Source organism: Tursiops truncatus, unplaced genomic scaffold, assembly GCF_011762595.2.
Source record: "Tursiops truncatus isolate mTurTru1 unplaced genomic scaffold, mTurTru1.mat.Y mat_scaffold_283_arrow_ctg1, whole genome shotgun sequence".
Taxonomy (NCBI): domain Eukaryota; kingdom Metazoa; phylum Chordata; class Mammalia; order Artiodactyla; family Delphinidae; genus Tursiops; species Tursiops truncatus.
This window is the reverse complement of record NW_022983261.1, coordinates 49720-73160: the sequence shown is the minus strand read 5'-3', so window position 1 is coordinate 73160 and position 23441 is coordinate 49720. Positions and strand designations below refer to the sequence as shown.

General features: G+C 43.3%; 1 long non-coding RNA gene across 1 annotated transcript; it reads right to left on the bottom strand.

Annotated features, from left to right (window-relative positions):
- Nucleotides 1-3215: 3215 nt before the first annotated feature.
- LOC141277743 (uncharacterized) lies at nt 3216-22991 on the bottom strand. Its single transcript, XR_012329524.1, has 4 exons — nt 22887-22991; nt 13580-13671; nt 8947-9038; nt 3216-4409 (listed from the first exon to the last, which is right to left on the bottom strand). It is a non-coding gene; the product is annotated as an uncharacterized lncRNA (long non-coding RNA).
- Between the last annotated feature and the right edge of the window lie 450 nt (nt 22992-23441).

The window sequence follows — 23441 nt, the reverse complement described above, 5'->3', positions numbered from 1 at the left end:
AGGGCTGCAAAGGAAACCTGCCCTCAAAATGTCTGACGCAGGTAAAGGGGCCAAAATATTTCAAAATGTGGCACATATTTTCAAGAAAACAATTTGAAGACGTAAGCTGTCATAACAGTTTGAAACATAAAAGGACATGCCTCAGAGCTCAATTTCAAGGGATTATGAGACACATGCAAATCCAACCACAAAAGAGCTATCAACTCACACCAGTCGAATACCATCAGCAAAGAAACTACAAAACGATCAATGCTGAAGAGGTTGTGGAGACATGCATACCCTCAGTTTCAAGTGGGACGTAACCTGGTAAGAGCCACTCATGGGGAACAGAACGGAGGTGCCTTTAAAAGGTACACATTCAGCTACTCTATGATCCAGCAGGCCCTCTCCGCGGCCTACAGCCTAAGAAGACAGAATTGGAAAGACACAGGCAGGAAATCTGCACTGCAGCACTATTACAATAGCCAGGCACGGAAGCAACCAAAGTCCCAAACCATGAGTGGACAAGAAGAACTGCTACGTGTAGAGATGGAATATTAGCGTGGAAAAAAATGAATCAATGCCACTTTGTAGCACCACAGATGAGTCTAGAGGTGATCACGCAACGTGCAGTAAGCGAGAAAGCAAAAGACACCTAACGATGATACCACTTATAGGGTTACCTAAAAATCGATACCAGTGAAGATATTTCCACAGAGACATCCAATCACAGATTCATTAAGCAAACTTATGGTTCACCAAATGGAAAGGTGTGAGGATTGGATACATTAGGACATTGGGGTTGACAGAGATATACAAACACGTGTGAAATACAAAGTCGCCACAGACCTACGGCATACCAAGAGGAGACTACTCAAAATGGTGTCATAAGCTACATGGGAGAAGGACCCGAAGAAGAATAGATATATGTATACGTGTAAAACAACCACATCTTGCACACCTAGAACAAGCAAAACATTGTAATCAAATTTGCTCTGACACAAAATAAAAATTAAATTTAAAAAACGAACAGCAAGTAATGAGACATAAACCTAAGGGGCTTTTTTCCTGGCACACTCCATTCTAATTTACAATTTACAACGCCACTTCCATTATGGCTCTGATGCCCTAGTAACCAGATTTGGTAAGGAGAAGTGCTGCCGCCTTCTGGCCGTTTCCCACAACAGCGCTAATGGTCACTTAATATTCAAAATAATTGCAGGCCAGTAAATGACACCTGCCATCAAAAAAAAAAAAAAAAAAAAATCCTGGGTCGTAAATCGACCAGAAAATTCAAAAGACGTCAACATTTCAAGAAGACAATTTCAAGAGGCATGTTTTACGCCCATTCTGTCTTCTTTGTTTCCTTTAAAATAAAAGGGAATTTAAAATGCTCAACATCAGCAATTAATAAAGCCATGCAAATCCAATCGACAGAAATGTTCACCTCACAGCCGTCAGAATGCTCTTCAGCAAAAAGTCTACAAAGAATAAATGCTGAAGGGGTTTCAGAAAACTGTGTACCCACTAGCTGCTGGGGGGATGTCAACTGGTAACAGCCAGCAGGGAGAACATAATGGAGGTGCGTTTAAGGGTAAAATCTGAGCTACCAAAAAAAAAAAAAAAAAAAAAACTGAGCTACCATGTGATCTGGTAGGTCCTTTGATGCGCCTATCCCCTGAGCAGGGCAGAATGGAAGAGACACAGGCTGGCAATCCTGCACGGCAGAAACATTTAATATAGCCAAGACTTGGAAGAAACCGAAATGTCCAGCAACAGGAAAATGCACAAAGAGGAAGTGGTCCATGTCAACAATGGAATATTAGCCACGGAAAACAATGAAACAGTGCCGTTTGCACCACCATATAAGGACCTAGAGATAACCACCCAACTTGAAGTAAGAAAGAAACTGAAAGACAGATATCCTATGACATCACTTATAGGTGTTACCTCAAAATTGATACTCATGAACTTATTTCCAAGAGAAGGAAGAGCATGGATTAAGAAAACAAAATTACGTTTAGCCAAATGGAAAGGTGAAAGGAATGTATGAATTATGATATGGGGGTTAACAGACATGTACTAATACAGATGAAATATATAACCACAGAATACCTATGGAACGCCAAGAGGTCTACTCAACACTCTATAATAACCTACACGGGAAAGGATCCAAAGAGGAATAGACGGATACGTTGATATGATGAACCAGATTCTGTACACTTAGGAGAAACTGCATTTTTTTTTTTATCAAACTTGCTCTGATACCTAAAAAAAATTTAATTTAAAAAACAAGAAGTAGGAGGTATAAGCTCTTGGGGGTTTGCCCTGGCACATTCCCCTCTAATCTGCAGGCTACTAACACGATTTCCCGGAAAGCGCTGTCGCCCAGGAACCCAGAGCTGCAAAGGTAGAAATGCTGCCGCCTTGTGGCCGTTTCCCGCAAGAGCGGCTTTAAGCCCGCAGCTAATGGTCACTTAATAGTCACAAGGACTCAGGGCCGTAAAGGACACCTGCCCTAAAATATTGTGCTGAGGTAGGGAACGGACCAAAAAAATTCAAAACAGGGGCTTCCCTGGTGGCGCAGCGGTTGAGAGTCCGCCTGCCGACGCAGGGGACACGGGTTCGTGCCCCGGTCCGGGAAGATCCCACATGCCGCGGAGTGGCTGGGCCCGTGAGCCATGGCCGCTGAGCCTGCGCGTCCAGAGCCTGTGCTCCGCAACGGGAGAGGCCACAACGGTGAGAGGCCCGCGTACCGCAAAACTAAATAGATAGGTAGATAACTAAATACATACATACATACATACAATAGAAAGGGAAATGGATAAAAGCTCAACCTCAGGAATTATTAGACTCATGCAGATCTAATCTACAAAAAGTTTGCAACACACACCTGTCGACCGACGATCAGCAAAAATTCTACACACAGTCAACACTGAAGGGGTTTTAGAGAACTGTGTACCCTCTAGCTGCTGGCGAGATGTCAAGTGGTAACAGCCAATAAGAACAGAAAGGAGCTGCCTTTAGAAGTAAAAATTGAGGTACCATTCAATCCAGCAGTCACACCACTGGGCCTCTCACCTGAGAAGACCAGAAGCGAGGAGACCCGGGCTGCAACAGCTGCACTGAGGCCTTATTCACAATAGCCAAGACGGTGAAGCTACCAAAATGTCCATCAACAGACAAATGGATTAAGAAGAAATGGTCCGTGTACACAATGGAACACTGCTCACTGCTCTTTGAGGCACCATAGATGAGCTTGGAGATAATCGCAGAACGTGCGGTAAGTCGGAAAGCCAAAGACCTATATCCTATGATACCACTTATAGGCGTTATGTAATAACTGACACAAATGAACATATTTGCACAGAGAAAGACACTCACAGACTTAGAAAACAACTATGCTTATCTAAAAGGAAAGGTGGGCGGAATGGATAAATTAAGATTAGCGTTACCACACGTATACAAATATCAAAAAGACCGACCACGTAGCAAGGGAGGTGTACGGAACACTCTGTGATATTTCACAGGGGAAGAGGATCTGTACGTGAATAGACGTATATAATGTACAAATGAACCAGACTGTGTACACCTAGGACAAACAATATTCTAATCGTTACCCCGATTAAAATAGTTTAAAAAACCAACCAGAAGTAATGCCACATAAACTTATGGGCGTTTCTCCTGGCACATTCCATTCTAATGTACAACCTAGGAACACGACTTCCAGAAAGGCTCTGCTGCCCTAGTACCCAGATTTGGGAATGGAGAAATGCTGCCGCCTTGTGGCCGTTTCCCAAAACAGCAGCTTTAAACCCAGTGCTAATGGTCATTAAATAGTCACCAAACTTGCAGGCCTGTAAATAACACCTGCCCTCCAAAAAAATCCTGGGGTCAAACATCGACCAAAAATTCAAAAGAGGGCAACATTCCAAGAAAACGATTTCAAGAGGTATATTGTACCCCCACGTTTTTCTTTTCTTTTCCTTTCTTTTTAAAGAAAGAAAAGAAAACAGGCGTGGAAAAATGATGAATTTTAGGAATTTTTAAAGACATGCAAACCCAAATTACAAAAACCTATCCGCTCACAGCACTCGGAATGGCCATTAGCAGAAATGCTGCAAACAATAAATGCTGAAGGGATTGTGGAGAAATGCGTACCCTCGGTTCTAAGGGGGACGTGGTAAGAGCCACTAATGAAAACACAGTGGAGGTGCTTTGAAAAGGGAAACATTGAGCTACTAGTCAATCAGTCAACACCCACTGCTGGGCCTATCACCTGAGAAAATGAGAATCAAAAGGCACAGGCTGGCAATCCTGCGCCCCAGCAATACTTACCATAGCCGACACTTGGAAGCAACGAAAATGTCCATCAACAGAGGAGTGCACCAAGAAGAAGTGGTCCATGCACACGATGGAATATTACTCCACTAGAAAATATGAATTAAAAAAACAAACATGAGTAAGGAGACATAAGCTTTGGGGGGTTTATCAGGGCACATGGCAGTCTAATTGATATCTGAGGAACACCACTGGCAGGAAGGTCTGTCTCCCTAGGTACCAGAGTGGGCATCGTAGAAAGGCTGCCGGCCTCTGGCCGATACCTGCAACAGCAGCTTGGAAATCTGTGCGAATGGTCACTTCATATGCCCAAGTACCGCAGGGCTGCAAAGGAAACCTGCCCTCAAAATGTCCTGACGCAGGTAAAGGCCAAAATATTTCAAAATGTGGCACATATTTCAAGAAAACCATTTGAAGACGTAAGCTGTCATAACAGTTTGAAACATAAAAGGACATGCCTCAGAGCTCAATTTCAAGGGATTATGAGACACATGCAAATCCAACCACAAAGAGCTATCAACTCACACCAGTCAGAATAACCATCAGCAAAGAAACTACAAACGATCAATGCTGAAGAGGTTGTGGAGACATGCATACCCTCAGTTTCAAGTGGGACGTAACCTGGTAAGAGCCACTCATGGGAACAGAACGGAGGTGCCTTTAAAAGGTACACATTCAGCTACTCTATGATCCAGCAGGCCCACTCCGCGGCCTACAGCCTAAGAAGACAGAATTGGAAAGACACAGGCAGGAAATCTGCACTGCAGCACTATTACAATAGCCAAGGCACGGAAGCAACCAAAAGTCCACCAACAGATGAGTGGACAAAGAAGAACTGCTACGTGTAGAGATGGAATATTAGCGTGGGGAAAAAAATGAATCAATGCCACTTGTAGCACCACAGATGAGTCTAGAGGTGATCACGCAACGTGCAGTAAGCGAGAAAGCAAAAGACACCTAACGTATGATACCACTTATAGGGGTTACCTAAAAATCGATACCAGTGAAGATATTTCCACAGAGACATCCAATCACAGATTCATTAAGCAAACTTATGGTTCACCAAATGGAAAGGTGTGAGGATTGGATACATTAGGACATTGGGGTTGACAGAGATATACAAACACGTGTGAAATACAAAGTCGCCACAGACCTACGGCATACCAAGAGGAGACTACTCAACATGGTGTCATAAGCTACATGGGAGAAGGACCCGAAGAAGAATAGATATATGTATACGTGTAAAACAACCACATCTTGCACACCTAGAACAAGCAAAACATTGTAATCAAATTTGCTCTGACACAAAATAAAAATTAAATTTAAAAACGAACAGCAAGTAATGAGACATAAACCTAAGGGGCTTTTTCCTGGCACACTCCATTCTAATTTACAATTTACAACGCCACTTCCATTATGGCTCTGATGCCCTAGTAACCAGATTTGGTAAGGAGAAGTGCTGCCGCCTTCTGGCCGTTTCCCACAACAGCGCTAATGGTCACTTAATATTCAAAATAATTGCAGGCCAGTAAATGACACCTGCCATCAAAAAAAAAAAAAAAAAATCCTGGGGTCGTAAATCGACCAGAAAATTCAAAAGACGTCAACATTTCAAGAAGACAATTTCAAGAGGCATGTTTTACGCCCATTCTGTCTTCTTTGTTCCTTTAAAATAAAAGGGAATTTAAAAATGCTCAACATCAGCAATTAATAAAGCCATGCAAATCCAATCGACAGAAATGTTCACCTCACAGCCGTCAGAATGCTCTTCAGCAAAAAGTCTACAAAGAATAAATGCTGAAGGGGTTTCAGAAAACTGTGTACCCACTAGCTGCTGGGGGATGTCAACTGGTAACAGCCAGCAGGGAGAACATAATGGAGGTGCGTTTAAGGGTAAAATCTGAGCTACCAAAAAAAAAAAAAAAAAAACTGAGCTACCATGTGATCTGGTAGGTCCTTTGATGCGCCTATCCCCTGAGCAGGGCAGAATGGAAGAGACACAGGCTGGCAATCCTGCACGGCAGAAACATTTAATATAGCCAAGACTTGGAAGAAACCGAAATGTCCAGCAACAGGAAAATGCACAAAGAGGAAGTGGTCCATGTCAACAATGGAATATTAGCCACGGAAAACAATGAAACAGTGCCGTTTGCACCACCATATAAGGACCTAGAGATAACCACCCAACTTGAAGTAAGAAAGAAACTGAAAGACAGATATCCTATGACATCACTTATAGGTGTTACCTCAAAATTGATACTCATGAACTTATTTCCAAGAGAAGGAAGAGCATGGATTAAGAAAACAAAATTACGTTTAGCCAAACTGGAAAGGTGAAAGGAATGTATGATTATGATATGGGGGTTAACAGACATGTACTAATACAGATGAAATATATAACCACAGAATACCTATGGAACGCCAAGAGGTCTACTCAACAACTCTATAATAACCTACACGGGAAAGGATCCAAAGAGGAATAGACGGATACGTTGATATGATGAACCAGATTCTGTACACTTAGGAGAAACTGCATTTTTTTTTATCAAACTTGCTCTGATAACCTAAAAAAATTTAATTTAAAAAACAAGAAGTAGGAGGTATAAGCTCTTGGGGGTTTGCCCTGGCACATTCCCCTCTAATCTGCAGGCTACTAACACGATTTCCCGGAAAGCGCTGTCGCCCAGGAACCCAGAGCTGTCAAATGTAGAAATGCTGCCGCCTTGTGGCCGTTTCCCGCAAGAGCGGCTTTAAGCCCGCAGCTAATGGTCACTTAATAGTCACAAGGACTCAGGGCCGTAAAGGACACCTGCCCTAAAATATTGTGCTGAGGTAGGGAACGGACCAAAAAAATTCAAAACAGGGGCTTCCCTGGTGGCGCAGCGGTTGAGAGTCCGCCTGCCGACGCAGGGGACACGGGTTCGTGCCCCGGTCCGGGAAGATCCCACATGCCGCGGAGTGGCTGGGCCCGTGAGCCATGGCCGCTGAGCCGCGCGTCCAGAGCCTGTGCTCCGCAACGGAGAGGGCCCACAACGGTGAGAGGCCCGCGTACCGCAAAACTAAATAGATAGGTAGATAACTAAATACATACATACATACATAAATAGAAAGGGAAATGGATAAAAGCTCAACCTCAGGAATTATTAGACTCATGCAGATCTAATCTACAAAAAGTTTGCAACACACACCTGTCGACCGACGATCAGGCAAAAATTCTACACACAGTCAACACTGAAGGGGTTTTAGAGAACTGTGTACCTCTAGCTGCTGGCGAGATGTCAAGTGGTAACAGCCAATAAGAACAGAAAGGAGCTGCCTTTAGAAGTAAAAATTGAGGTACCATTCAATCCAGCAGTCACACCACTGGGCCTCTCACCTGAGAAGACCAGAAGCGAGGAGACCCGGGCTGCAACAGCTGCACTGAGGCCTTATTCACAATAGCCAAGACGGTGAAGCTACCAAAATGTCCATCAACAGACAAATGGATTAAGAAGAAATGGTCCGTGTACACAATGGAACACTGCTCTTTGAGGCACCATAGATGAGCTTGGAGATAATCGCAGAACGTGCGGTAAGTCGGAAAGCCAAAGACCTATATCCTATGATACCACTTATAGGCGTTATGTAATAACTGACACAAATGAACATATTTGCACAGAGAAAGACACTCACAGACTTAGAAAACAACTATGCTTATCTAAAAGGAAAGGTGGGCGGAATGGATAAATTAAGATTAGCGTTACCACACGTATACAAATATCAAAAAGACCGACCACGTAGCAAGGGAGGTGTACGGAACACTCTGTGATATTTCACAGGGGAAGAGGATCTGTACGTGAATAGACGTATATAATGTACAAATGAACCAGACTGTGTACACCTAGGACAAACAATATTCTAATCGTTACCCCGATTAAAATAGTTTAAAAAACCAACCAGAAGTAATGCCACATAAACTTATGGGCGTTTCTCCTGGCACATTCCATTCTAATGTACAACCTAGGAACACGACTTCCAGAAAGGCTCTGCTGCCCTAGTACCCAGATTTGGGAATGGAGAAATGCTGCCGCCTTGTGGCCGTTTCCCAAAACAGCAGCTTTAAACCCAGTGCTAATGGTCATTAAATAGTCACCAAACTTGCAGGCCTGTAAATAACACCTGCCCTCCAAAAAAATCCTGGGGTCAAACATCGACCAAAAATTCAAAAGAGGGCAACATTCCAAGAAAACGATTTCAAGAGGTATATTGTACCCCCACGTTTTTCTTTTCTTTTCCTTTCTTTTTAAAGAAAGAAAAGAAAACAGGCGTGGAAAAATGATGAATTTTAGGAATTTTTAAAGACATGCAAACCCAAATTACAAAAACCTATCCGCTCACAGCACTCGGAATGGCCATTAGCAGAAATGCTGCAAACAATAAATGCTGAAGGGATTGTGGAGAAATGCGTACCCTCGGTTCTAAGGGGGACGTGGTAAGAGCCACTAATGAAAACACAGTGGAGGTGCTTTGAAAAGGGAAACATTGAGCTACTAGTCAATCAGTCAACACCCACTGCTGGGCCTATCACCTGAGAAAATGAGAATCAAAAGGCACAGGCTGGCAATCCTGCGCCCCAGCAATACTTACCATAGCCGACACTTGGAAGCAACGAAAATGTCCATCAACAGAGGAGTGCACCAAGAAGAAGTGGTCCATGCACACGATGGAATATTACTCCACTAGAAAATATGAATTAAAAAAACAAACATGAGTAAGGAGACATAAGCTTTGGGGGGTTTATCAGGGCACATGGCAGTCTAATTGATATCTGAGGAACACCACTGGCAGGAAGGTCTGTCTCCCTAGGTACCAGAGTGGGCATCGTAGAAAGGCTGCCGGCCTCTGGCCGATACCTGCAACAGCAGCTTGGAAATCTGTGCGAATGGTCACTTCATATGCCCAAGTACCGCAGGGCTGCAAAGGAAACCTGCCCTCAAAATGTCCTGACGCAGGTAAAGGCCAAAATATTTCAAAATGTGGCACATATTTCAAGAAAACCATTTGAAGTCGTAAGCTGTCATAACAGTTTGAAACATAAAAGGACATGCCTCAGAGCTCAATTTCAAGGGATTATGAGACACATGCAAATCCAACCACAAAGAGCTATCAACTCACACCAGTCAGAATAACCATCAGCAAAGAAACTACAAACGATCAATGCTGAAGAGGTTGTGGAGACATGCATACCCTCAGTTTCAAGTGGGACGTAACCTGGTAAGAGCCACTCATGGGAACAGAACGGAGGTGCCTTTAAAAGGTACACATTCAGCTACTCTATGATCCAGCAGGCCCACTCCGCGGCCTACAGCCTAAGAAGACAGAATTGGAAAGACACAGGCAGGAAATCTGCACTGCAGCAGTATTACAATAGCCAAGGCACGGAAGCAACCAAAAGTCCACCAACAGATGAGTGGACAAAGAAGAACTGCTACGTGTAGAGATGGAATATTAGCGTGGGGAAAAAAATGAATCAATGCCACTTGTAGCACCACAGATGAGTCTAGAGGTGATCACGCAACGTGCAGTAAGCGAGAAAGCAAAAGACACCTAACGTATGATACCACTTATAGGGGTTACCTAAAAATCGATACCAGTGAAGATATTTCCACAGAGACATCCAATCACAGATTCATTAAGCAAACTTATGGTTCACCAAATGGAAAGGTGTGAGGATTGGATACATTAGGACATTGGGGTTGACAGAGATATACAAACACGTGTGAAATACAAAGTCGCCACAGACCTACGGCATACCAAGAGGAGACTACTCAACATGGTGTCATAAGCTACATGGGAGAAGGACCCGAAGAAGAATAGATATATGTATACGTGTAAAACAACCACATCTTGCACACCTAGAACAAGCAAAACATTGTAATCAAATTTGCTCTGACACAAAATAAAAATTAAATTTAAAAAACGAACAGCAAGTAATGAGACATAAACCTAAGGGGCTTTTTCCTGGCACACTCCATTCTAATTTACAATTTACAACGCCACTTCCATTATGGCTCTGATGCCCTAGTAACCAGATTTGGTAAGGAGAAGTGCTGCCGCCTTCTGGCCGTTTCCCACAACAGCGCTAATGGTCACTTAATATTCAAAATAATTGCAGGCCAGTAAATGACACCTGCCATCAAAAAAAAAAAAAAAAAAATCCTGGGGTCGTAAATCGACCAGAAAATTCAAAAGACGTCAACATTTCAAGAAGACAATTTCAAGAGGCATGTTTTACGCCCATTCTGTCTTCTTTGTTCCTTTAAAATAAAAGGGAATTTAAAAATGCTCAACATCAGCAATTAATAAAGCCATGCAAATCCAATCGACAGAAATGTTCACCTCACAGCCGTCAGAATGCTCTTCAGCAAAAAGTCTACAAAGAATAAATGCTGAAGGGGTTTCAGAAAACTGTGTACCCACTAGCTGCTGGGGGGGATGTCAACTGGTAACAGCCAGCAGGGAGAACATAATGGAGGTGCGTTTAAGGGTAAAATCTGAGCTACCAAAAAAAAAAAAAAAAAAACTGAGCTACCATGTGATCTGGTAGGTCCTTTGATGCGCCTATCCCCTGAGCAGGGCAGAATGGAAGAGACACAGGCTGGCAATCCTGCACGGCAGAAACATTTAATATAGCCAAGACTTGGAAGAAACCGAAATGTCCAGCAACAGGAAAATGCACAAAGAGGAAGTGGTCCATGTCAACAATGGAATATTAGCCACGGAAAACAATGAAACAGTGCCGTTTGCACCACCATATAAGGACCTAGAGATAACCACCCAACTTGAAGTAAGAAAGAAACTGAAAGACAGATATCCTATGACATCACTTATAGGTGTTACCTCAAAATTGATACTCATGAACTTATTTCCAAGAGAAGGAAGAGCATGGATTAAGAAAACAAAATTACGTTTAGCCAAATGGAAAGGTGAAAGGAATGTATGAATTATGATATGGGGGTTAACAGACATGTACTAATACAGATGAAATATATAACCACAGAATACCTATGGAACGCCAAGAGGTCTACTCAACACTCTATAATAACCTACACGGGAAAGGATCCAAAGAGGAATAGACGGATACGTTGATATGATGAACCAGATTCTGTACACTTAGGAGAAACTGCATTTTTTTTTTATCAAACTTGCTCTGATACCTAAAAAAAATTTAATTTAAAAAACAAGAAGTAGGAGGTATAAGCTCTTGGGGGTTGCCCTGGCACATTCCCCTCTAATCTGCAGGCTACTAACACGATTTCCCGGAAAGCGCTGTCGCCCAGGAACCCAGAGCTGCAAAGGTAGAAATGCTGCCGCCTTGTGGCCGTTTCCCGCAAGAGCGGCTTTAAGCCCGCAGCTAATGGTCACTTAATAGTCACAAGGACTCAGGGCCGTAAAGGACACCTGCCCTAAAATATTGTGCTGAGGTAGGGAACGGACCAAAAAAATTCAAAACAGGGGCTTCCCTGGTGGCGCAGCGGTTGAGAGTCCGCCTGCCGACGCAGGGGACACGGGTTCGTGCCCCGGTCCGGGAAGATCCCACATGCCGCGGAGTGGCTGGGCCCGTGAGCCATGGCCGCTGAGCCTGCGCGTCCAGAGCCTGTGCTCCGCAACGGGAGAGGCCACAACGGTGAGAGGCCCGCGTACCGCAAAACTAAATAGATAGGTAGATAACTAAATACATACATACATACATAAATAGAAAGGGAAATGGATAAAAGCTCAACCTCAGGAATTATTAGACTCATGCAGATCTAATCTACAAAAAGTTTGCAACACACACCTGTCGACCGACGATCAGCAAAAATTCTACACACAGTCAACACTGAAGGGGTTTTAGAGAACTGTGTACCCTCTAGCTGCTGGCGAGATGTCAAGTGGTAACAGCCAATAAGAACAGAAAGGAGCTGCCTTTAGAAGTAAAAATTGAGGTACCATTCAATCCAGCAGTCACACCACTGGGCCTCTCACCTGAGAAGACCAGAAGCGAGGAGACCCGGGCTGCAACAGCTGCACTGAGGCCTTATTCACAATAGCCAAGACGGTGAAGCTACCAAAATGTCCATCAACAGACAAATGGATTAAGAAGAAATGGTCCGTGTACACAATGGAACACTGCTCTTTGAGGCACCATAGATGAGCTTGGAGATAATCGCAGAACGTGCGGTAAGTCGGAAAGCCAAAGACCTATATCCTATGATACCACTTATAGGCGTTATGTAATAACTGACACAAATGAACATATTTGCACAGAGAAAGACACTCACAGACTTAGAAAACAACTATGCTTATCTAAAAGGAAAGGTGGGCGGAATGGATAAATTAAGATTAGCGTTACCACACGTATACAAATATCAAAAGACCGACCACGTAGCAAGGGAGGTGTACGGAACACTCTGTGATATTTCACAGGGGAAGAGGATCTGTACGTGAAATAGACGTATATAATGTACAAATGAACCAGACTGTGTACACCTAGGACAAACAATATTCTAATCGTTACCCCGATTAAAATAGTTTAAAAAACCAAACCAGAAGTAATGCCACATAAACTTATGGGCGTTTCTCCTGGCACATTCCATTCTAATGTAACAACCTAGGAACACGACTTCCAGAAAGGCTCTGCTGCCCTAGTACCCAGATTTGGGAATGGAGAAATGCTGCCGCCTTGTGGCCGTTTCCCAAAACAGCAGCTTTAACCCAGTGCTAATGGTCATTAAATAGTCACCAAACTTGCAGGCCTGTAAATAACACCTGCCCTCCAAAAAATCCTGGGGTCAAACATCGACCAAAAATTCAAAAGAGGGCAACATTCCAAGAAAACGATTTCAAGAGGTATATTGTACCCCCACGTTTTTCTTTTCTTTTCCTTTCTTTTTAAAGAAAAGAAAAGAAAACAGGCGTGGAAAAATGATGAATTTTAGGAATTTTTAAAGACATGCAACCCAAATTACAAAAACCTATCCGCTCACAGCACTCGGAATGGCCATTGGCAGAAATGCTGCAAACAATAAATGCTGAAGGGATTGTGGAGAAATGCGTACCCTCGGTTCTAAGGGGGACGTGGTAAGAGCCACTAATGAAAAACACAGTGGAGGTGCTTTGAAAAGGGAAACATTGAGCTACTAGTCAATCAGTCAACACCCACTGCTGGGCCTATCACCTGAGAAAATGAGTAATCAAAAGGCACAGGCTGGCAATCCTGCGCCCCAGCAATACTTACCATAGCCGACACTTGGAAGCAACGAAAATGTCCATCAACAGAGGAGTGCACCAAGAAGAAGTGGTCCATGCACACGATGGAATATTACTCCACTAGAAAATATGAATTAAGAAAACAAACATGAGTAAGGAGACATAAGCTTTGGGGGGTTTATCAGGGCACGATGGCAGTCTAATTGATATCTGAGGAACACCACTGCAGGAAGGTCTGTCTCCCTAGGTACCAGAGTGGGCATTGTAGAAAGGCTGCCGGCCTCTGGCCGATACCTGCAACAGCAGCTTGGAAATCTGTGCGAATGGTCACTTCATATGCCCAAGTACCGCAGGGCTGCAAAGGAAACCTGCCCTCAAAATGTCCTGACGCAGGTAAGGCCAAAAATATTCAAAATGTGGCACATATTTCAAGAAAACCATTTGAAGACGTAAGCTGTCATAACAGTTTGAAACATAAAAGGACATGCCTCAGAGCTCAATTTCAAGGGATTATGAGACACATGCAAATCCAACCACAAAGAGCTATCAACTCACACCAGTCAGAATAACCATCAGCAAAGAAACTACAAACGATCAATGCTGAAGAGGTTGTGGAGACATGCATACCCTCAGTTTCAAGTGGGACGTAACCTGGTAAGGAGCCACTCATGGGAACAGAACGGAGGTGCCTTTAAAAGGTACACATTCAGCTACTCTATGATCCAGCAGGCCCACTCCGCGGCCTACAGCCTAAGAAGACAGAATTGGAAAGACACAGGCAGGAAATCTGCACTGCAACAGTATTACAATAGCCAAGGCACGGAAGCAACCAAAAGTCCACCAACAGATGAGTGGACAAAGAAGAACTGCTACGTGTAGAGATGGAATATTAGCGTGGGGAAAAAAATGAATCAATGCCACTTGTAGCACCACAGATGAGTCTAGAGGTGATCACGCAACGTGCAGTAAGCGAGAAAGCAAAAGACACCTAACGTATGATACCACTTATAGGGGTTACCTAAAAAATCGATACCAGTGAAGATATTTCCACAGAGACATCCAATCACAGATTCATTAAGCAAACTTATGGTTCACCAATGGAAAGGGTGTGAGGATTGGATACATTAGGACATTGGGGTTGACAGAGATATACAAACACGTGTGAAATACAAAGTCGCCACAGACCTACGGCATACCAAGAGGAGACTACTCAACATGGTGTCATAAGCTACATGGGAGAAGGACCCGAAGAAGAATAGATATATGTATACGTGTAAAACAACCACATCTTGCACACCTAGAACAAGCAAAACATTGTAATCAAATTTGCTCTGACACAAAATAAAAATTAAATTTAAAAAAACGAACAGCAAGTAATGAGACATAAACCTAAGGGGCTTTTTCCTGGCACACTCCATTCTAATTTACAATTTACAACGCCACTTCCATTATGGCTCTGATTGCCCTAGTAACCAGATTTGGTAAGGAGAAGTGCTGCCGCCTTCTGGCCGTTTCCCACAACAGCGCTAATGGTCACTTAATATTCAAAATAATTGCAGGCCAGTAAATGACACCTGCCATCAAAAAAAAAAAAAAAAATCCTGGGGTCGTAAATCGACCAGAAAATTCAAAAGACGTCAACATTTCAAGAAGACAATTTCAAGAGGCATGTTTTACGCCCATTCTGTCTTCTTTGTTCCTTTAAAATAAAAGGGAATTTAAAAAATGCTCAACATCAGCAATAATAAGCCATGCAAATCCAATCGACAGAAATGTTCACCTCACAGCCGTCAGAATGCTCTTCAGCAAAAAGTCTACAAAGAATAAATGCTGAAGGGGTTTCAGAAAACTGTGTACCCACTAGCTGCTGGGGGGATGTCAACTGGTAACAGCCAGCAGGGAGAACATAATGGAGGTGCGTTTAATGGGTAAAATCTGAGCTACCAAAAAAAAAAAAAAAAAAAAAAAACTGAGCTACCATGTGATCTGGTAGGTCCTTTGATGCGCCTATCCCCTGAGCAGGGCAGAATGGAAGAGACACAGGCTGGCAATCCTGCACGGCAGAAACATTTAATATAGCCAAGACTTGGAAGAAACCGAAATGTCCAGCAACAGGAAAATGCACAAAGAGGAAGTGGTCCATGTCAACAATGGAATATTAGCCACGGAAAACAATGAAACAGTGCCGTTTGCACCACCATATAAGGACCTAGAGATAACCACCCAACTTGAAGTAAGAAAGAAACTGAAAGACAGATATCCTATGACATCACTTATAGGTGTTACCTCAAAATTGATACTCATGAACTTATTTCCAAGAGAAGGAAGAGCATGGATTAAGAAAACAAAATTACGTTTAGCCAAATGGAAAGGTGAAAGGAATGTATGAATTATGATATGGGGGTTAACAGACATGTACTAATACAGATGAAATATATAACCACAGAATACCTATGGAACGCCAAGAGGTCTACTCAACACTCTATAATAACCTACACGGGAAAGGATCCAAAGAGGAATAGACGGATACGTTGATATGATGAACCAGATTCTGTACACTTAGGAGAAACTGCATTTTTTTTTATCAAACTTGCTCTGATACCTAAAAAAAAATTTAATTTAAAAAACAAGAAGTAGGAGGTATAAGCTCTTGGGGGTTTGCCCTGGCACATTCCCCTCTAATCTGCAGGCTACTAACACGATTTCCCGGAAAGCGCTGTCGCCCAGGAACCCAGAGCTGCAAAGGTAGAAATGCTGCCGCCTTGTGGCCGTTTCCCGCAAGAGCGGCTTTAAGCCCGCAGCTAATGGTCACTTAATAGTCACAAGGACTCAGGGCCGTAAAGGACACCTGCCCTAAAATATTGTGCTGAGGTAGGGAACGGACCAAAAAAATTCAAAACAGGGGCTTCCCTGGTGGCGCAGCGGTTGAGAGTCCGCCTGCCGACGCAGGGGACACGGGTTCGTGCCCCGGTCCGGGAAGATCCCACATGCCGCGGAGTGGCTGGGCCCGTGAGCCATGGCCGCTGAGCCTGCGCGTCCAGAGCCTGTGCTCCGCAACGGGAGAGGCCACAACGGTGAGAGGCCCGCGTACCGCAAAACTAAATAGATAGGTAGATAACTAAATACATACATACATACATACATAAATAGAAAGGGAAATGGATTAAAAGCTCAACCTCAGGAATTATTAGACTCATGCAGATCTAATCTACAAAAAGTTTGCAACACACACCTGTCGACCGACGATCAGCAAAAATTCTACACACAGTCAACACTGAAGGGGTTTTAGAGAACTGTGTACCCTCTAGCTGCTGGCGAGATGTCAAGTGGTAACAGCCAATAAGAACAGAAAGGAGCTGCCTTTAGAAGTAAAAATTGAGGTACCATTCAATCCAGCAGTCCACACCACTGGGCCTCTCACCTGAGAAGACCAGAAGCGAGGAGACCCGGGCTGCAAACAGCTGCACTGAGGCCTTATTCACAATAGCCAAGACGGTGAAGCTACCAAAATGTCCATCAACAGACGAATGGATTAAGAAGAAATGGTCCGTGTACACAATGGAACACTGCTCTTTGAGGCACCATAGATGAGCTTGGAGATAATCGCAGAACGTGCGGTAAGTCGGAAAGCCAAAGACCTATATCCTATGATACCACTTATAGGCGTTATGTAATAACTGACACAAATGAACATATTTGCACAGAGAAAGACACTCACAGACTTAGAAAACAACTATGCTTATCTAAAAGGAAAGGTGGGCGGAATGGATAAATTAAGATTAGCGTTACCACACGTATACAAATAATCAAAAAGACCGACCACGTAGCAAGGGAGGTGTACGGAACACTCTGTGATATTTCACAGGGGAAGAGGATCTGTACGTGAATAGACGTATATAATGTACAAATGAACCAGACTGTGTACACCTAGGACAAACAATATTCTAATCGTTACCCCGATTAAAATAGTTTAAAAAACCAACCAGAAGTAATGCCACATAAACTTATGGGCGTTTCTCCTGGCACATTCCATTCTAATGTACAACCTAGGAACACGACTTCCAGAAAGGCTCTGCTGCCCTAGTACCCAGATTTGGGAATGGAGAAATGCTGCCGCCTTGTGGCCGTTTCCCAAAACAGCAGCTTTAAACCCAGTGCTAATGGTCATTAAATAGTCACCAAACTTGCAGGCCTGTAAATAACACCTGCCCTCCAAAAAAATCCTGGGGTCAAACATCGACCAAAAATTCAAAAGAGGGCAACATTCCAAGAAAACGATTTCAAGAGGTATATTGTACCCCCCACGTTTTTCTTTTCTTTTCCTTTCTTTTTAAAGAAAAGAAAAGAAACAGGCGTGGAAAAATGATGAATTTTAGGAATTTTTAAAGACATGCAATCCCAAATTACAAAAACCTATCCGCTCACTAGCACTCGGAATGGCCATTAGGCAGAAATGCTGCAAACAATAAATGCTGAAGGGATTGTGGAGAAATGCGACCCTCGGTTCTAAGGGGGACGTGGTAAGAGCCACTAATGAAAACACAGTGGAGGTGCTTTGAAAAGGGAAACATTGAGCTACTAGTCAATCAGTCACACCCACTGCTGGGCCTATCACCTGAGAAAATGAGAATCAAAAGGCACAGGCTGGCAATCCTGCGCCCCAGCAATACTTACCAATAGCCGACACTTGGAAGCAACGAAAAATGTCCATCAACAGAGGAGTGCACCAAGAAGAAGTGGTCCATGCACACGATGGAATATTACTCCACTAGAAAATATGAATTAAAAAAACAAACATGAGTAAGGAGACATAAGCTTTGGGGGGTTTATCAGGGCACATGGCAGTCTAATTGATATCTGAGGAACACCACTGGCAGGAAGGTCTGTCTCCCTAGGTACCAGAGTGGGCATCGTAGAAAGGCTGCCGGCCTCTGGCCGATACCTGCAACAGCAGCTTGGAAATCTGTGCGAATGGTCACTTCATATGCCCAAGTACCGCAGGGCTGCAAAGGAAACCTGCCCTCAAAATGTCCTGACGCAGGTAAAGGCCAAAATATTTCAAATGTGGCACATATTTCAAGAAAACCATTTGAAGTCGTAAGCTGTCATAACAGTTTGAAACATAAAAGGACATGCCTCAGAGCTCAATTTCAAGGGATTATGAGACACATGCAAATCCAACCACAAAGAGCTATCAACTCACACCAGTCAGAATAACCATCAGCAAAGAAACTACAAACGATCAATGCTGAAGAGGTTGTGGAGACATGCATACCCTCAGTTTCAAGTGGGACGTAACCTGGTAAGAGCCACTCATGGGAACAGAACGGAGGTGCCTTTAAAAGGTACACATTCAGCTACTCTATGATCCAGCAGGCCCACTCCGCGGCCTACAGCCTAAGAAGACAGAATTGGAAAGACACAGGCAGGAAATCTGCACTGCAAGCAGTATTACAATAGCCAAGGCACGGAAGCAACCAAAAGTCCACCAACAGATGAGTGGACAAAGAAGAACTGCTACGTGTAGAGATGGAATATTAGCGTGGGGAAAAAAATGAATCAATGCCACTTGTAGCACCACAGATGAGTCTAGAGGTGATCACGCAACGTGCAGTAAGCGAGAAAGCAAAAGACACCTAACGTATGATACCACTTATAGGGGTTACCTAAAAATCGATACCAGTGAAGATATTTCCACAGAGACATCCAATCACAGATTCATTAAGCAAACTTATGGTTCACCAAATGGAAAGGTGTGAGGATTGGATACATTAGGACATTGGGGTTGACAGAGATATACAAACACGTGTGAAATACAAAGTCGCCACAGACCCTACGGCATACCAAGAGGAGACTACTCAACATGGTGTCATAAGCTACATGGGAGAAGGACCCGAAGAAGAATAGATATATGTATACGTGTAAAACAACCACATCTTGCACACCTAGAACAAGCAAAACATTGTAATCAAATTTGCTCTGACACAAAATAAAAATTAAATTTAAAAAACGAACAGCAAGTAATGAGACATAAACCTAAGGGGCTTTTTCCTGGCACACTCCCATTCTAATTTACAATTTACAACGCCACTTCCATTATGGCTCTGATGCCCTAGTAACCAGATTTGGTAAGGAGAAGTGCTGCCGCCTTCTGGCCGTTTCACACAACAGCGCTAATGGTCACTTAATATTCAAAATAATTGCAGGCCAGTAAATGACACCTGCCATCAAAAAAAAAAAAAAAAAAATCCTGGGGTCGTAAATCGACCAGAAAATTCAAAAGACGTCAACATTTCAAGAAGACAATTTCAAGAGGCATGTTTTACGCCCATTCTGTCTTCTTTGTTCCTTTAAAATAAAAGGGAATTTAAAAATGCTCAACATCAGCAATTAATAAAGCCATGCAAATCCAATCGACAGAAATGTTTCACCTCACAGCCGTCAGAATGCTCTTCAGCAAAAAGTCTACAAAGAATAAATGCTGAAGGGGTTTCAGAAAACTGTGTACCCACTAGCTGCTGGGGGGATGTCAACTGGTAACAGCCAGCAGGGAGAACATAATGGAGGTGCGTTTAAGGGTAAAATCTGAGCTACCAAAAAAAAAAAAAAAAAAAACTGAGCTACCATGTGATCTGGTAGGTCCTTTGATGCGCCTATCCCCTGAGCAGGGCAGAATGGAAGAGACACAGGCTGGCAATCCTGCACGGCAGAAACATTTAATATAGCCAAGACTTGGAAGAAACCGAAATGTCCAGCAACAGGAAAATGCACAAAGAGGAAGTGGTCCATGTCAACAATGGAATATTAGCCACGGAAAACAATGAAACAGTGCCGTTTGCACCACCATATAAGGACCTAGAGATAACCACCCAACTTGAAGTAAGAAAGAAACTGAAAGACAGATATCCTATGACATCACTTATAGGTGTTACCTCAAAATTGATACTCATGAACTTATTTTCCAAGAGAAGGAAGAGCATGGATTAAGAAAACAAAATTACGTTTAGCCAAATGGAAAGGTGAAAGGAATGTATGAATTATGATATGGGGGTTAACAGACATGTACTAATACAGATGAAATATATAACCACAGAATACCTATGGAACGCCAAGAGGTCTACTCAACACTCTATAATAACCTACACGGGAAAGGATCCAAAGAGGAATAGACGGATACGTTGATATGATGAACCAGATTCTGTACACTTAGGAGAAACTGCATTTTTTTTTATCAAACTTGCTCTGATACCTAAAAAAAATTTAATTTAAAAAACAAGAAGTAGGGGTATAAGCTCTTGGGGGTTTGCCCTGGCACATTCCCCTCTAATCTGCAGGCTACTAACACGATTTCCCGGAAAGCGCTGTCGCCCAGGAACCCAGAGCTGCAAAGGTAGAAATGCTGCCGCCTTGTGGCCGTTTCCCGCAAGAGCGGCTTTAAGCCCGCAGCTAATGGTCACTTAATAGTCACAAGGACTCAGGGCCGTAAAGGACACCTGCCCTAAAATATTGTGCTGAGGTAGGGAACGGACCAAAAAAATTCAAAACAGGGGCTTTCCCTGGTGGCGCAGCGGTTGAGAGTCCGCCTGCCGACGCAGGGGACACGGGTTCGTGCCCCGGTCCGGGAAGATCCCACATGCCGCGGAGTGGCTGGGCCCGTGAGCCATGGCCGCTGAGCCTGCGCGTCCAGAGCCTGTGCTCCGCAACGGGAGAGGCCACAACGGTGAGAGGCCTCGCGTACCGCAAAACTAAATAGATAGGTAGATAACTAAATACATACATACATACATACATAAATAGAAAGGGAAATGGATAAAAGCTCAACCTCAGGAATTATTAGACTCATGCAGATCTAATCTACAAAAAGTTTGCAACACACACCTGTCGACCGACGATCAGCAAAAATTCTACACACAGTCAACACTGAAGGGGTTTTAGAGAACTGTGTACCCTCTAGCTGCTGGCGAGATGTCAAGTGGTAACAGCCAATAAGAACAGAAAGGAGCTGCCTTTAGAAGTAAAAATTGAGTACCATTCAATCCAGCAGTCACACCACTGGGCCTCTCACCTGAGAAGACCAGAAGCGAGGAGACCCGGGCTGCAAACAGCTGCACTGAGGCCTTATTCACAATAGCCAAGACGGTGAAGCTACCAAAATGTCCATCAACAGACAAATGGATTAAGAAGAAATGGTCCGTGTACACAATGGAACACTGCTCTTTGAGGCACCATAGATGAGCTTGGAGATAATCGCAGAACGTGCGGTAAGTCGGAAAGCCAAAGACCTATATCCTATGATACCACTTATAGGCGTTATGTAATAACTGACACAAATGAACATATTTGCACAGAGAAAGACACTCACAGACTTAGAAAACAACTATGCTTATCTAAAAGGAAAGGTGGGCGGAATGGATAAATTAAGATTAGCGTTACCATAACGTTACAAATACATATTGTATACATATATCAAAAAGACCGACCAAGTAGCAAGGGAGGGTGTACGGAACACTCTGTGATATTTCACAGGGGAAGAGGATCTGTACGTGAATAGACGTATATAATGTACAAATGAACCAGACTGTGTACACCTAGGACAAACAATATTCTAATCGTTACCCCGATTAAAATAGTTTAAAAAAACCAACCAGAAGTAATGCCACATAAACTTATGGGCGTTTCTCCTGGCACATTCCATTCTAATGTACAACCTAGGAACACGACTTCCAGAAAGGCTCTGCTGCCCTAGTACCCAGATTTGGGAATGGAGAAATGCTGCCGCCTTGTGGCCGTTTCCCAAAACAGCAGCTTTAAACCCAGTGCTAATGGTCATTAAATAGTCACCAAACTTGCAGGCCTGTAAATAACACCTGCCCTCCAAAAAAATCCTGGGGTCAAACATCGACCAAAAATTCAAAAGAGGGCAACATTCCAAGAAAACGATTTCAAGAGGTATATTGTACCCCCACGTTTTTCTTTTCTTTTCCTTTCTTTTTAAAGAAAAGAAAGAAAACAGGCGTGGAAAAATGATGAATTTTAGGAATTTTTAAAGACATGCAAACCCAAATTACAAAAACCTATCCGCTCACAGCACTCGGAATGGCCATTAGCAGAAATGCTGCAAACAATAAATGCTGAAGGGATTGTGGAGAAATGCGTACCCTCGGTTCTAAGGGGGACGTGGTAAGAGCCACTAATGAAAACACAGTGGAGGTGCTTTGAAAAGGGAAACATTGAGCTACTAGTCAATCAGTCAACACCCACTGCTGGGCCTATCACCTGAGAAAATGAGAATCAAAAGGCACAGGCTGGCAATCCTGCGCCCCAGCAATACTTACCATAGCCGACACTTGGAAGCAACGAAAATGTCCATCAACAGAGGAGTGCACCAAGAAGAAGTGGTCCATGCACACGATGGAATATTACTCCACTAGAAAATATGAATTAAGAAAACAAACATGAGTAAGGAGACATAAGCTTTGGGGGGTTTATCAGGGCACATGGCAGTCTAATTGATATCTGAGGAACACCACTGGCAGGAAGGTCTGTCTCCCTAGGTACCAGAGTGGGCATCGTAGAAAGGCTGCGGCCTCTGGCCGATACCTGCAACAGCAGCTTGGAAATCTGTGCGAATGGTCACTTCATATGCCCAAGTACCGCAGGGCTGCAAAGGAAAACCTGCCCTCAAAATGTCCTGACGCAGGTAAAGGCCAAAATATTTCAAAATGTGGCACATATTTCAAGAAAACCATTTGAAGTACGTAAGCTGTCATAACAGTTTGAAACATAAAAGGACATGCCTCAGAGCTCAATTTCAAGGGATTATGAGACACATGCAAATCCAACCACAAAGAGCTATCAACTCACACCAGTCAGAATAACCATCAGCAAAG